The sequence below is a fragment of the Anneissia japonica genome, unplaced genomic scaffold (assembly GCF_011630105.1).
Source record: "Anneissia japonica isolate Jap-2015-1 unplaced genomic scaffold, ASM1163010v1 scaffold61593_len78748_cov122, whole genome shotgun sequence".
Lineage (NCBI taxonomy): Eukaryota > Metazoa > Echinodermata > Crinoidea > Comatulida > Comatulidae > Anneissia > Anneissia japonica.
In genome coordinates, this window is record NW_022695400.1 from 47852 (window position 1) to 48960 (window position 1109).

The following is a 1109-nucleotide window of genomic DNA, read 5'->3' on the forward strand; positions in this document are numbered from 1 at the left end:
ATTCTTTATTGATTGTTTGACGAGAGTTTGACGACTACCACATAAATTATCGTACATCGTTCCTCTTGTTTCGTTACGTTTTACAGTATAACATTTTTCTATGCTATGCTCTCTTTGTTCAATACCTAGAGTTCACCATATACAAATATATACTTACACACGCGCTAAATAACCTGTATTTGGACTTAGTATTATATTATTGTGAAAAATATTACTATTTATGATATTGTAATTAACGGTTATATAAAAGTGTAAAACTAGGTAGGCCTACGCGTCGAAGAGGCGGCATTTTAATTATGTGGACATATTGCTATTGCAATAATATCGTAACACTATCTATGATATGGTAAGTCACTTTTATATAAAAACAATTACGTATGCGTTGAACATCCGACATATAAATTATTGTTTATGAACTTTAAATATAATATTGATAATAGTTCAAAAGAAATACGCAGGATCCAATATTATATGCAATAATTATTATTAGGCTATATCTATATAGGCCAATTTATAAACCTTTGAGAACTAAAGGCTTATTGCAGGTAGATTGTATTATTATTATTTTCCTATATCCAATACCCATTGCGAACAATTAAACGTAAAAGTTTTACGCGAGTGAATTGTGAACAATTGTACTGTTTGGTGGGGTTGAACATAATTTATATAAAATAATTTTGTCGAGTGCGAGTAGATGTGTATAAGAGACAGATTCTGATAATTACGGTTTAATATATACGCTACCTAATATTGTTTGGTTTAAACCCAGTGTACGCTATCTACAGAATTAAATTCAAAATTCCCTTTATTTTCTACTTTATATCACATTATTTTAAAGTACGTATTAAATTAATTATGAATAGTTACGGTAATTAAAACAGGAAGGACTGATTTACGTTCAACAGTATCTGGCGGTCATGTGTTCTTTAATAGAACAGTTGGAGTAACACTCATGGTGCAAAGCTATCGGTACACTGTATTTCTCATAGAGATATAATAAGAATACTAGAGCGCTAACCGCAATGTATTCGATGTTCGAAATACGCAGAACTGTGTGTGTGTACCATCCAAGATGGCTGCCATAGATTTAGCCAATCAAATTTCGCTAA